This window comes from Notolepis coatsorum (assembly GCF_963971535.1).
Source record: "Notolepis coatsorum genome assembly, chromosome: 20".
NCBI classification, from domain to species: Eukaryota; Metazoa; Chordata; class Actinopteri; order Aulopiformes; family Paralepididae; genus Notolepis; species Notolepis coatsorum.
In genome coordinates this window covers 44,320,210-44,335,048 of record NC_140184.1, presented here as the reverse complement: position 1 = coordinate 44,335,048, position 14,839 = coordinate 44,320,210, and the positions used below count along the sequence as shown (strand labels likewise).

The 14,839-nt window shown below is 44.1% G+C and overlaps 1 pseudogene across 1 annotated transcript in view; it reads left to right on the top strand.

Moving 5' to 3' along the window:
- The first annotated feature begins 719 nt into the window (after nucleotides 1–719).
- Nucleotides 720–14,839, top strand: part of LOC311246864 (CUGBP Elav-like family member 6) — a 353,825-nt pseudogene continuing 339,705 nt past the window's right edge. The window contains exon 1 of the transcript in view: nucleotides 720–797. The product of the transcript in view is annotated as a CUGBP Elav-like family member 6 (transcript). The remainder of the gene's footprint in view (nucleotides 798–14,839) is intronic.

The window sequence follows — 14,839 nt, the reverse complement described above, 5'->3', positions numbered from 1 at the left end:
TCCTATCTTTCTCCTCTGTCTCTCCTCTCTCACTCGGCCCTGTCTCCCCTCTCTCTCTCTTTCCCCCCTCGCCTTCCCTGCCTCTCCTCTGTCTCTCCTCTGTGTCTCTCTCTTTGTCTTCTATCTCCTCTCTCTCGCTCTCCCCCTACCTCTCCTCCCTCTGTTCCCTCTCTCGCTCTCCCCTACATCTCCTCCCTCCCCTGTCTCTCCTATTTCTCTCTCTCTCCCTGTCTCTCCTCGCTCTCTCCCCCCCCCCTCTCTCTCTCTCTCTCTCTCTCTCTCTCTCTCTCTCTCTCTCTCTCTCTCTCTCTCTCTCTCTCTCTCTCTCTCTCTCTCGCTGCGCTGTCTCTCCTCTCTCTTGCTGCGCTATCTCTCCTCTCTCTCCCCTATCTCTTCTGTCTCTCTCCTCTCTCTCTGTCTCTTTCCTCACGGCCTTCCCTCTCTCTCTCCCTCTCCTTGTTTCTCTGTCTGTATCTCTCTCATCTATCTCTTCTGTCTCTCTCCTCTCTCTCTGTCTCTTTCCTCTCTGCCTTCCCTCTCTCTCTCCCTCTCCTTGTTTCTCTGTCTGTATCTCTCTCTCCCCTATCTCTTCTGTCTCTCTCCTCTCTCTCTGTCTCTTTCCTCATGGCCTTCTCTCTCTCTCTCCCTCTCCCTGTTTCTCTCTCTGTATCTCTCTCTCCACCTTCTCTTTCCCCTGTCTCTCTGTCTCTTTAGGATGTGCCTTTCTAACATACTGTGCCAGAGAGTCTGCACTGAAGGCCCAGAGTGCCCTCCATGAACAGAAGACTCTGCCAGGGGTAAGTGCCCCCAATATGCCCTCTGTCAGAGGCCAGGGCCCCTGAGCCCACTGCCTGGCATGGGAACATGTATTATCATTACCCCAACAGGAATTATAACATACACACACACGCACGCACGCACGCACGCACGCACGCACGCACGCACGCACGCACGCACGCACACACACACACACACACACACACACACACACACACACACACACACACACACACACACACACACACACACACACACACACACACACACACACACACACACGCACACACACACGCACACACGCATGCACACACGCACACACACACACACACACACACACACACACACACACACACACACACACACACACACACACTGGAATAAGCTGAGCTGCGAGTGTGAGTGGACTGTCTCACCTTGCTATGTCTTATAACACTAATCACTGGGTGGAGATATTTGATTAGTGTTTCTTTTAATAACAGCCCATGTCGTCCTTCTCCTGTCCTCTCACAATATGGCTGCTGCAGACACTAATTGCCTGAGGAACCCCACTCTCATTATCACATATAATCAAACAATAAGTACACACAATCTTTTTTTCCCTCCTCCACATATATTACCATCTGGTGTTTTGGTTTCATGTAGGAATCGCTCTTTCCTCTCTCCCTGCCGATGGGCACGGGCGTGCAACTCTTTCAATTAAAAACAATGTAATTATTCAAATGACAAAAGGTAGAATAAAAACCTGTTCCTCTGTGTTACACACCAAGCCTCATGCATCTGCTCCGAGCCTCATCCATCCGCTCTGAGCCTCATCCATCCACTCCAAGCCTCTTGCATCTGCTCTGAGACCCATCCATGGTGGTGTGATTGAATTAGGCCCCATGGCCCCCCTGAGGAGGAGAGGGCCCCCCCTGTCTCGTCTCTAGATACACTCCCCTGGTCGCTGCCTTAATCAGAGCCTCCAGGTACCTGTCTTAATCTCTAGGGAGAGAGAGAGTGTATGTGAGGGAAGAAGCGATAGAGAGAGAGAGTGTGACAGAGAAAGGAGAGAGGTGGAAGAAGCAGAGGTGGGTGATGATGATGATGATGATGATGATGATGATGATGATGATGATGGTGATGATGATGATGATGATGATGATGATGATGATGATGATGATGATGATGATGATGATGATGATGATTGGATTGGGGTGCTTCTTCTGAGCGTTGGGTTAGCTGTTTGTACTGCAGTATATATCCCTGGTAATTCATTGAGCATTACACACACACACTACGGTGATGAAGTGCCTGAGAGAGAGATAGGCCCCCTGCTTCGTTACTGCCTCCCGCAGCTTCATAACAAGGTGATCGGCACGACAGTCCCATATAGGATAGGTATTCCTACCTTTTATTGCCCTCATAGAGAGCCATCCATATTTGTCCTCTATCAGGAAAGGGGTTAATGGCATGTTCTGTGGGGTTTGGGTAAACACATCCTGTGAACAGCTCCCAGCGAGGGGTCAGCCCTTCAATCTGAGGGAGAGCACGTCCTGCATACAGAAGGCTAATAAAGAGATTCTGTGTCTGTGTGTGTGTGCCTGTCTATCTGAGATGGAACCTCTTTCCAGGATTTATATGACGGCTGTTGTCACGCCCTAATGGTTTGAGATTTCTTCGTTTTCTACTCCGTAGAGTATTTATTTGGTCAGGATGCATGCATGGGTCATCATGGTGGTGGTGGTTGCGATTTCCTTTTTGAAAAATGGAAACCGGTAGAGCCAAAATGGAGGAGGGTAGTGTGGGGAACTGTACAGGGCCAGAATGAACAGAGGCTATCATGTTGGCCGGTCCTTTGCTGCACGCATCTTGGAGCGAGAAAGCAGGAAGGCCAGTGGCAGCGTGACCAAGGCCTGCTTTGAAAGGAAGATAACTGCCTTTCTAGGGGCAGAGGGGGAGGGAGGAACGATAAGAGTGGTTGCAATTCTTATTTTTTTTTTTAAAGGTTGGTTTTGAAGGTTTGCTTGCCAGAGAGAGGGAGAGATGCAGAGAGACAGACAGAAGGCTGGGATGTGTAAGGGGGCCATGCATGCGCTCTCAGCAGGGAACCCGCCACAGCTCTTGTCATATCCAGACTGACTGAGAATCTTAAATTTGCTACATCCAAATTCTTTCATTGACTGGTTCTCTTTTTAAGCTCCATCTCTTAAACACATGCACTGCACTTCAACTGTCGAGAGGGCATTTTGCACTGTCTGGCTTGAATAAGTTAAGCTTGGTTTACATCCTGTGATTATTAGCCCTTAAAGAGCATGAGGAGATCTTGATGTCCTAGTGCACCAGGTCATGTTGTAGTTGGTGCAGTGGTGTAAACAGAGATCCAGTCACCTCTCCTTAGTGTTGCTCGTAGTCCCATTGTGTTTACATGCCCATTCAGCATAATTCCTGGGTATAGGATGGTGTGGTCTTTTGGACAGGTGAGGTCTAGGGGTGTGGACATTTCTCGATTCTAAGATGCATCGCGATGCGGACGTGGACGATTCTGCATTGATGCAGTGACAGAACATAATCGATTATTAAAAATAATAATAAAAATAAATATATTTTAATTAATACATTTTTGAACCGTTTTTAACAGCTGGGTATCGAGATACCTTTCTAGTATCTGTATCATGCAACACTAGTAAAGACATTTATTTTGACATTCTGATTTAAGAACTTTCTAAATAAAAGTACATTTATCTGACTGCTTGTATTAATTGATGAAAAAGTAGCCATGTGTAGTAATATAGATTATAAAATTGAGGATGTAATATATTATTGAGCTGCATCGAGATGCATCGTAGAATCGAATCGAATCGTGGACAGCTGAATCGTAATCTAATCGAATTGTGAGGCCAGTGAAGATTCACAGCTCTAGTGAGGTCATGGCTGTGAACGATATATCCCTGCATCAGATTCATTCTCCTTCACCAACAGGGTCCTCTATGTTTTTTTTCCGTTTTGCCAAACGCCTCCCCCAACAGGCTCATTTTGGAGCCTGGAGTCACCAGATGAAATAATGTTATTTTCTTTCAGGCTCTGCTGTATCTTCTCTCAGGTCAATTAGCTCTTGGCGTGCAGATGCTAATTTGACACTATACTGATGCACTATACTCATGCACTAATACTCTTGCACTATACACATGCACTACACTCATGCACTATACTCATGCACTAATAGTCATGCACTATACTCATGCACTATACTCATGCACCAATACTTGTGCAATATACTCATGCACTATATGCACTATACTCATGCACTGATACTCATGCACGAATACTCATGCACTATATGCACTACACTCATGCACTATACTCATGTACTATACTCATGCACTATATACACTATATTCATATAGTGTATAGAAGAGAGGAAAGGAGAGGAGAGGAGAAAAGGGGAAAGAGGGAAGCAGGGGGGTTGCCAATCTAGGCTGATGCTTGCACTAAACCAGGGGTCGGCAACCTGCGGCTCCGGAGCCGCATGCGGCTCTTTAGCCCCTCTGCTGTGGCTTAATTTCTTTTTTATAATTTATTATTTTTTACATCTCTTATTTTGGAGATCGAGGTCATACTGTGACACTGAAATGAAAATATATTTCGTCAACAAAAATATTTCATCAACTAAAATAATTCATCAACTAAAATATACATCACACCTGCGCCTCTCCCTGCCGTCTGCAGGTGGCTAATCTTGAGTGTCCGACCCCCCAGTAAGCTAACCATCAATAAATCCAAAAAAAGCAAAGTCAGAGGAAAATAGAGGGTTTAATTCAGCGTGGACAGATTAATTTGCTTTCACGATTTACGATGCATGCCTGATATGTGGTGAGAAATTTGCAAACAACAAAAAAATTGGTTTTTATTTGATAAATGTTCCACAAATAAGGGAAGGACTCAAATAGAGCTGCATAGTTCTGTGTTTTATTTCAAAGTAGGTCTACAGATGCCAGTGTTGTTTCTCCTCTTCTGTGTCTTATTTTAAAGTAGGTCTACACATGGTAGTCTTTTTTCAAAGTGGACTACTTTTTATTTTATAAATGTTCCACAAATAAGGGAAGGACTCAAATATACCTGCATAGTTCATGGTTTTATTTCAAAGTCGGTCTACAGACGCCAGTGTTTTGTCTCCTCTTCTGTGTTTTATTTAAAAGTAGGTCTACACATGCCAGTCTTTTTTCTCCTCTTCATAAGAGTTTGAGGTTTTCCTTTGTAAGTAAAAACAGCAATAAAATGTCAACCATTTTCTTTTTGTTGTTTTATAATTCCATTAATGCAACAAACTGTGTGCTATAAGTATAAAGTATAATACATCGCAAATGACTTTGGGTATGCAATCGTCAGGTGTTTTATGCTAAATGTGGGGTATGCTTGGGGATAACTATATATAAATCGTTATACACTGTGTTATCTTCATTTTAAGGGTAAATTGGTTTTGCGGCTCCAGATGAATTTTATTTTGTGGGAGGGGGGGAAATGGCTCTTTTGATAGTAAAGGTTGCTGACCCCTGCACTAAACCAATGAGCAAAATATTTGGTTGTGGTGTGGAGTTTTTCTTCTTTTCACTCTCTCTCTCTCTCTCTCTCTCTCTCTCTCTCTCTCTCTCTCTCTCTCTCTCTCTCTCTCTCTCTCTCTCTCTGTCTGTAAGTGAGAGGCAGAGAACATTGACTTCAGAATGTGTCACACAGAAACTGGTCTGGGGAAGATTCTGCCATATCAGTGTTGTGTGTCAGTGAGCGCGGTGCTATGGACCAGTACATCTGTGTTGGTGACACTCTTATCTTGCATCACAGTAGCACATGCTGCTGACTGGCCTTGTGTCCCTGTCACTGTTTCCATTCACACTGACAGAGGACTTCCAACAGCCATGATGATTTTGTATTGTTTAGCCTCTATATACCCCCCCTTCATCATTCACCCCTTCACACACACACACACACACACACACACACACACACACACACACACACACACACACACACACACACACACACACACACACACACACACACACACACACACACACACACACACACACACACACACATATTGCGTATACCCTCCTTCATTCTTCATCCTTCATATCTTTAATGTGTTATCATAGCATTAGCATAGCTTTATCATTGTCATAACCATAGCTTTATTGTTATCATAGCTTAGCAATATAATTGTTATAGCGTAATCATTATCGTAGCTATATAAGTAGCATAGCTTTATTATAATCATAGTTTTATCATTATCATAGCATTGTTATTATCATCATATCTTTATTGTTATCATAGCTTTATCATTATTAAAGCTTTATCATTATCATAGCTTTATTAGTATCATAGCTTTATCATGATCGTAGCATTGTCATACAGTTTTATCATTATCATAGCTGTATCATTATCAAAGCTTTTTCATTATTAAAGCTGTATCATTATCTTATCATTATCATTATCATAGCTAAGCATTATCATTGTTAAAGTCTTTAAAAAAAGGGAGGGTGTAGAACTACCACATGCCTCCTCCGATACATGTGGAGTCAGCCAGCTGCTTCTTTTCACCTGACAGCGAGGACTCTAACGCATGCAGAGGTTCACGCTATTTCCCCCAAACCCCTCCCTGCTGAACAGGCGCCCTGACCGACCAGTAGGAACCGCAGTTTACAACGACCAGTGCACATACCCCGCCGGCTTCCCACCCGCTAACACTGCCAATTGTGTTAGTAGGGACGACTGACCAAGCCGGAGGTACCGCTGACAGCTGGATTCGATCCCAGACTCTCTGCGGTGGTAGGCGAGTGCATTCTCCACTACGCTACCCAGCCACCTGATTGTTAGAGTCTTATCAGAATTGTAGTGTTATCATTATCGTGGCTTTACTATTATCATAACTTTATCATAATCATAGTTTTATCATTATCATAGCTTAGCATTATCATTGTTATAGCATTATCATTATCATAGCTTTATCATTATTAAAGCTTTATCATTATCATAGCTTTATCATTATTAAAGCTTTATCATTATCATATCTTTATAATTATTAAAGTTGTATCATTATCATAGCTTTATAATTATTAAAGTTGTATCATTATCATAGTGTTATCATTAGGTTTTAGCATTATCTTAGCTTTAGCATTATCATTATCGTTATCATAGTGTTGGCTTCTTACCGACTCCACTGGACTGGCAGGGAGTAGACGTGGTCTCTCATTGGTTCAACCTCATGTCCAAAGCACCCTCTGGTTTCCACCCAAACTTTAGTTTGTTCTGTTTAGTTTGTGTGTCAGATGTTAGATTCTGATCAATCGGCCAGTATCACGTCTTCTTGTGTTATCCTCTCTCCTCTGCGTTGTGTACTTTTAATGATCCTGACGTCTCATATACTGGCTGTACAATCCTTATCTCTCCCCGTTAGTGCGATCCGCCACCATAATAATTCTCCACCTTCGTAAGAATTCGACACTTTGACAGCATACCTTTCTTGAAAGAGCGTTGTTTATTGATATAAACAGAAGCCTCAGCCCAGATGTTATCAGATTGTATCGTCGCTGCTGTTATTCAGTCCAATGGTGGTCAGGCCTGGTTGTTAGCCTGAACCATCCTCGTGTTAGCCGAAGCTAATGATGATGTGTCATCCCCCCCCCCCCCCCCCCCCCCCCCCATCCGTGATGAGAGGAGAGAGTCTCTTCTGGTTTCTTCCCTCTTAGTCTCAGTCAGATTTTAGTCTGCCCTTACCCGGAACCACTGTCACCTTTATAGGATCTTCGTCCTAGCAACGACGGCCCACCCCCTTCTGGTTGTCATGTGCCGCTGCCATGACAACAGCTTTAACCTTTACACACATCAAAACGTTTCATTACTGTAAAAACCGCCATCGCCCTGCTCCTGTGTCTCCTGCCCCGCCGTTATCTTTGTTGATGTACTGGGGAATTCAAAACATTCTGCCCTGCTCAGTGTGGTGCTCACACTAATACCCTGCTCGCTCTGAACCACCTCTTCCACCACCCTCTGCTAAGGCAAGCCATGCACATTTCGATCTCTCTGACCCGGCCCCCTTTAGATGCTCTCATCTCCCCCAATCTATACATCACATACATTGAAAAACACAGAAAAACACCCGTTTACTTCATTCCCCCCTTGATTCTTAATCATTATTTGGTTTTTCAATTAATTATCCCAAAAATAGACTGTGGTTGAAGCAAACCAACCTCATCTCTCGTGCACAAGAAATGAAGACGGCCCACGGTCAACCCAGTGATCTTGCTGGCTGATGTCTGTTTGCGCCCCCCTTCCTGCACAAAGGGAACCGAAACAGACCACCAAAACCAACAACATCCAACGACTCATAACAATTAGGGCCCCTCTGTCTGCTCCCAACAATTCTATCCTGTTGTTTTACTGTTTTCCCTCTTATCTACCTTCTATATATATGAATCCTCCATTTATATCTCATACTCCTATCAATTATTATCAATGAACACAGGACTTCTCGCTGTTGTCTCATCTCTCGATCTCCTGATTGACTCTGAAAGGAAGTCCCTGTTTGTCCATGATTCACCGCCCATATTCTGTTGTTTCAAAACGCCCCAAAACAGCGTCTCCGCAGGAAAGCCCCCTCCGATGTCTGCCTCGTTCTCCCCTGGGTAACACCGCCTGCGACCGCTGGACTCCACCCCGTTGGCCGTCTCCACCGCCGTCGGTTATCTTGGTTGGGGGTCGTCTCCACCGCCGTCGGTCCTCTCCAGACTCTGAAAGCAGAAACACCACGCCAGCAGTTTTCTGTACACTCGACCCTGTGTTTTCTATTCGTCTACCATGGCTTTGGGGCTGCAGCTCGTTCCATGGAGTTATCTCCAGTTCTCTATATATTTTTCCTCTGCAAGCCCCTGCCATGGCCACGCCCTTTCAGACTGTTGGACGGTGTGAGTGTCCTACAGCCCCTAGTCTACCACCTTCTCAACACCTATTATCTGTCCTACAGGGCGGTTCCCTGTTTGTCGTCTTCTGTGGTGACACCAGCAGCTAACAGATCCCCACTTTCGTCGCACTATCTCTTCGTCCCACGGTTGGCCCCCAGCTCACGCCAGTTCTGTCTGGTAACTGTCTTCTGAAAACTCTTGGCTATTTATTAGGTGTGAGAAGGCCCCACTGGAATTCAAACTCCCTCTTATTTCATAATTAACCTATTTAATTAGACTGCACCTAATCTCTCTGTGCAATTCTTATTTAACCGATTGTATAATTAAACTCTATTTAATTAACCTGTATATCTATATTATTATTATAATAACATACGACAGAGCATCGCTCTAACATACCACAGAGCAGGTCGGTTCCCCGCCCCTAACACTGTGTTGTCTCTCTGGTTCCCAACACACACGTACACGTACTCGTACTCTTATCTAACATACAACAGAGCAGTCCGTCGCTCTCTCCTAAACGGGGCAGTTTCATCGCCCTGGAGCTGTCCGTTGCTCTACCCTACACAGGGCAGTCTCGTCGCCCTGGAGCTGTCCGTTGCTCTACCCTACACGGGGCAGTCTCGTCGCCCTGGAGCTGTACGTTGCTCTACCCTACACGGGGCAGTCTCGTCGCCCTGGAGCTGTCCCTGTTCGTTTTTATTTGGCTTAAAAGATCAAAACAACCGTGTGTGCACAGTGAACTCACATCTTTCTCCTGAGCGCTGTTTCTCCTACAGCGCTGGTTCGCCTCCTGACCGCTAGACTCGGCGCTCTCTCCCAGGGCTGGCCGGCCTTGCTCGATCATGATTCTCCCACACACGATGACTGTCGTTCACTGTCGTCCCATTATTGAAAAAGTATTTTTCCGTTGTTCTTATCTCTTGCAAATTCGGCTGTCATCGGCACCAACTGTTAGATTCTGATCAATCGGCCAGTATCACGTCTTCTTGTGTTATCCTCTCTCCTCTGCTTTGTGTACTTTTAATGATCCTGACGTCTCATATACTGGCTGTACAATCCTTATCTCTCCCCGTTAGTGCGATCCGCCACCATAATAATTCTCCACCTTCGTAAGAATTCGACACTTTGACAGCATACCTTTCTTGAAAGAGCGTTGTTTATTGATATAAACAGAAGCCTCAGCCCAGATGTTATCAGATTGTATTTTCATTGCTATCGTCGCTGCTGTTATTGAGTCCAATGGTGGTCAGGCCTGGTCGTTAGCCTGAACCATCCTCGTGTTAGCCGAAGCTAATGATGATGTGTCATTTCCCCCCCCCCCCTCCGTGATGAGAGGAGAGAGTCTCTTCTGGTTTCTTCCCTCTTAGTCTCAGTCAGATTTTAGTCTGCCCTTACCCGGAACCACTGTCACCTTTATAGGATCTTCGTCCTAGCAACGACGGCCCACCCCCTTCTGGTTGTCATGTGCTGCTGCCATGACAACAGCTTTAACCTTTACACACATCAAAACGTTTCATTACTGTAAAAACCTCCATCGCCCTGCTCCTGTGTCTCCTGCCCCGCCGTTATCTTTGTTGATCTACTGGGGAATTCAAAACATTCTGCCCTGCTCAGTGTGGTGCTCACACTAATACCCTGCTCGCTCTGAACCACCTCTTCCACCACCCTCTGCTAAGGCAAGCCATGCACATTTCGATCTCTCTGACCCGGCCCCCTTTAGATGCTCTCATCTCCCCCCAATCTATACATCACATACATTGAAAAACAAATTCACAGATGAATATAGTAAAAGGTGAACAGAGCTAACTTTCTGTGACAAAGTTACACAAAAATGCTAGTAACAAAAAATATTTTGTCATTCTTTTTCTTTTTTTGCAATTACATCATATAGGCTCTCAAAGTAATCTTGTAGGTAAAACTAAGCTTCCAAAACCCAAACCGCACATGCCTGTTTTAGGGAGATGAAAGCGCTGACATGGACAGATCCTGGTGTCTCTCCACAAAGATGCGTGCATTGTCATTGTTTACCAAACAGTGAACGGGTCTTTATTGACCCTTGAATTGTCTATTGTTATAAATGAGCTAGTACCTCCGCTGGCAGACAGGTGTCGCAATCGCCGGCATTGACATCCTGCAGAGACTGTGGTTTTTTGTATTTTCTTCAGAGATTGGAGCCATTCAGCACTGTGCACAAGTAAGGCTACACCACTGGTGTTAAATTATCTATTACTTAGTGAGTCACCAGGATGTGTGGCGCTGTGTCATGGCACCTCATCTTAGCCCCTCTCTAGTGGGTCCACCCCTGGCCAGGCACGCTGCAGCTTAAACTAATTACTCAGGTCACACAGGGGCCCCTACTGTTCTTTTATGGGACAAATTGTGTTCTGGTGCTGGTCAATTTGTCCTGCGTGTCAGATTTGTCAACCTCCAGTGCCCACGAGCAGTCGCTGTTATGAGAAAAAGAGGCCCAGGCACCGGACATGAGCCCTGCTAAGCTCGCCCCCCCCAACACACACATCAATTACATCTATATCATTTTCTCTTTGCTGCCCGCGTTAGAGAAGAAATTAAAATGGGGCCATTGTTTTCTTATCCCTGTGGGATGAAAGCATTTACTATGCCGCTGTGCCACGTATGGCCGTCCTGCCGATTAGGGAGTGAATGGAATCACAATCGAGGGATGCGCTCGGCATTGTCTCTCATTACGCGGCCGGTGGCCCTGAATATTGTGCAGAAATTAATTTGGTTCCATCTGATGGGATTTTCAACCTTGCGGAATCATTATCATAATGTAGCTTGCGGATTGCAAAATGTTAATCCTGGCGAAAGGGGGCCCTCCTCCTTGTTTTGTGTCTTTTACTAGCAGCACTGGAGAGAGCGAATATAGCCTCACAGTGAGACTGCCCTTAACCAGCCCCATAAAGATGGCAGGCCCGAGGCAGTAGGCAGATGACAGGAGAGAGAGAGCTTTTATAAAGGGCCGCAGGACCGGATAGTTCTAAATGTACAGAGGGCAGAAAACCAAACCCATTTGTCCTCTCAGTCGCCAGCACTCTGCATGGCCATCCCATAAGAACTAAATTCAGATTTGAAACAACACAGTATCCCAGTTTACCTGGTGAAACAACACAATATCTCAGTTTAATGGTTTAATGTAGTTGTCAAATAAAGTAATGCATTACAATATATAAGGAGATGGAGGGTGGACTGGGGGAACATAGTAAATCTGGAGGTCTTTGGAACAATACAACATTGCTAACCAACTGTAGGCTATGCTACAGGGAAATGGGTAACAGCAGTATGTGTTTATGTGACGTATATTCATGAACCAGTTCATAGCATGCTGACCAATTTTGAGCTTCTCTGTGACCTTGTGGTTAAGAACATTTTATGGTTAGGGTTATTGTTATGGTCATGCATTAACACATTGGTCGCCAAGAACGAGTTATGAAGTTTTTGCCCGCCATGCGTTGAACGCCAAGAACGACTTACGCCGTTTTTGGGATCAATATTAATTTTTTTCGCCATGGCATTCATAATTCATCCAGCCAACCTCCGGACTGCAGAGGGACCCTGTATGAGATTGCAACGCCTCAATACCGCCGCCTGGTGGATAGTCGGGCGAGTTACACTCTCGCCAAAACCGGAAGTGGTGATTGGTGCGTCGAGGAAATCCCTCCGGCAGTAACATCTTGTTACGTGGATCCAGACAAACACTATAGTGCATTTGGATCGCTTTCTAAACTTAATAATTGATATGATTTCGGCGTTTATTGCGCCATACAAACCGGAAATGGATCTAGGAGATCGACGTCAAATAATTGGGATATTTTTCCTCCAGTCTCATCGGCGAACGGTAAGAGTACAGTAACGTTATTTTCAGCCCGGTTGTTTATTCATTTCACTGCAAACCATCTGATCAATATATCAACCCATACTAAATAAAGCCGGTACTGACGATCAAGGAATTATAAACGACCCCCCCCCCTTTCCTTCACGCATGATGAAGCATAATGCATACCGATCATATACATTTGAATTTTTTTATATAGCGTGTATAGGAAAGAAACGCCAATCGATAATCTATCATATGCGTCAGGGCCTATAACTCTCGTTTTCGGAATTACAGCAGAAAAGCTTAAAAACATACTTATATTCTAGACGGTATTAACACAACAAAAAAAAAATATATATATATATAACATTCCCACATCCTGAACGATAGATAATCGATGTTGAATGGGCCATGTTGACAGAGTCAGCTATGGGGCGACAATAATATGTTCATGAGGCATGGTTTCTCTCTTTAGCCATTAAACAGCGTTTATTTCACATTGGTACACAGCAGTACATGAGAGTCCTTCTCTTATGTGAGAGCGATGGTGGAAGAGACAGAGGGGGAGTCGACATCTCCTTTTATACCTCTATACCTGGCGGCAGCATTAGCAGCTCCGCCTATAGCGCCCTCTTGTGGAACCAGTTAGACACAGTTAGACAGTTACTTGCAATCATATATAACATCTAACTTTAACACTCCCACTTATGGTTGTCTAGTACACTGTACAACTTCTTCAAAAACAATTTACAAAGAAAATAATACAGTTCAGAGCATCAAAAAGGATATGGCAGTCAATACTACATAACAGTCAATATTTACACACCAAACATGACCTCTGCAAATCTTCTCAATTTCAGTTTGGAAACAGGCTTCGTCATAGCGTTTGCTACCATGTCGTCTGTTGGACAATAAATCAGTGTCATTCTTTCTTCTCTGATAACAGATCTGATGAAATGATATTTTATATCCACATGTTTACACCTCTGTCGGCACACAGGGTTTCTAGCAATCGCAGTGGTTCCCTGGTTGTCTTTATAAACAACAGTCTTCTTATATACATAGGTATCCATTCCTTCGAGCAGTTGTTCTAGATAAATACATTCCTGTATTGTCATAGCTAGAGCCATGTATTCGGCTTCACAAGTTGATAGTGCCACTGTGGGCTGCTTCTTTGTTTTCCACGAAACCAGTGAGTTGTCTGTGTTCAAACTCACACAATACCCTGTGGGACTTCTTCTGTCTGTGGTGTCTGCTGCCCAATCTGCATCACTGTTAAGCCCTAAGCCCTCGCTTCTCTTTCTGAAACAAAGCTGTTTATCTGCTGTACCTTTGAGATAACGAAAAACATGTTTTGCTGTAATCCAGTGCTCCTCTGTGGGGTCAGCAAAATGCTGTGACAATTTACTCACTACAAAACATAGGTCAGGGCGAGTACATGTTGTCAAATAAATGAGGCTACCTACAGCTTCTCTGTAAATGTTTACATCTGTCAATTTCTGAGCATCCTCTTGGTAGTCTAGTTTTTGATCACATGGTGTTTCCCTTGTTCTACATTCTTGCATGTCAAAACGTTTCAGGATCTTTTCCACATTAAATCATCCACTTCTGTATTTAAACCTGGAATCCACTTCTGTATTTAAACATGGAGTCCAGTTCTGTATTTAAACATGGAATCCACTCTGGTATTTAAACCTGGGCCCTCATTCATCAACGTGTCTTACGCACAGATATGTGCTTAACCTGTGCGTACGACCATTTCTAAGCAAAGAGTGGGATTCATCAATTTCAACTTGAACTTGACTTTGTGCTTATGTGTACGCACAGCTCGGAGCACACTTAGCTGACGCCCAGTGGTAGAATATATTATTACAACAAGAAAATGAGCTTCTGTGCATTAGTTTCAACACTGGCATGTTCTGTATGAACCGTAATTCATTATAGTTCATTGTAAAATAGCAACAGTAGTGTAATTATGGTCAAAACCCTATAAATAGCATTTGGAATAATAGATCTTTCTCTCAGAATGAATGCAGCATGGTTTATATAGCGTTATCGGAATATACGGGGTGTACTGACTGACTGCGCTCCGCGTAGCTCAACTCATTATTATTTTGCGCACAGACCGCAGAAACACGGGAACGTTTTGATTATATTTAAAAGGCTTTACGTTAAACGAAACAAGTGGAATTTCGAAGCTGTAAGCAGAATACAAGTCATATGAACACCCACGATATAGTGTTCTTCCCCCTTTTTACTGTATAAGAAAGAATAAAAAACGCATTGCAAT